This window comes from Charadrius vociferus, unplaced genomic scaffold, assembly GCF_000708025.1.
Source record: "Charadrius vociferus isolate BGI_N301 unplaced genomic scaffold, ASM70802v2 scaffold302, whole genome shotgun sequence".
Taxonomy (NCBI): Eukaryota; Metazoa; Chordata; class Aves; order Charadriiformes; family Charadriidae; genus Charadrius; species Charadrius vociferus.
The window spans coordinates 3,193-3,968 of NW_009647023.1; positions in this window are offsets into that span (position 1 = coordinate 3,193).

Consider the following 776-nt stretch of genomic DNA (forward strand, 5'->3'; position numbering starts at 1 on the left):
GCCGTTGGGGTTGTTGCCGGCAGCCCGCCCGGCCGAGAAGCCGAGCCCAGGCTCGCATGGCGGGGCTCCACGCCCTCTGCGAACTGAAGGGAGAATGCTGAGGAACTACTGAATTTTGAAAATGCTAATAAGTATTAATCTTTTGAAAATCCATTAACTGCTTTCTAACCAGAAAAGCTGCGTCTATGAAGCGTGAAATCCAGTATTTTTCAGACCTGTTTCATCTTCAACTGAATGCCTTTTGTATTGTGCTTATGGACTTTCTGTAACAGATTTTTCGGTGGAGGGGATGGCCTTTTGTATTGAGGTGTGGACACAAAGAGCTGACTACATCGTTTCTGTTTTTTCCTTGCGTTTCTTGAATAATCTGTGAGTATCTTTTGTTTGGAAGGAGAATGTCCTTCAGCAGCATCCACACCTGCAGAAGTGCTGCCGAGGGAATACTACATGCACACCAAATCCCTCCGGACCTAGACTTCCCTACAAAAAGAATAAAAGCCAGTTAAATAGGAACCACTGTGAGTTAGGCTTTAGTGTAGAGAAGGCTCTGATGGCTGAATGACAGTAGTCTGACCAACACTGGGAAATATGCTGCTATCACCAGAGAATTTCCTACACTAAGGCTTCTTCCAGCACTAACACCACTTGGGTTGAAGTGACTGTAGTGTAGCCGAGGAGCTTGGTTATAAAAATCTCATGGAAAGAACAGAGTTTCTTTGAGGACAAAAGTGCTCTATCTCAATCTTAGGTTTAAGAAGTGTTGTCTTACTCTTTCC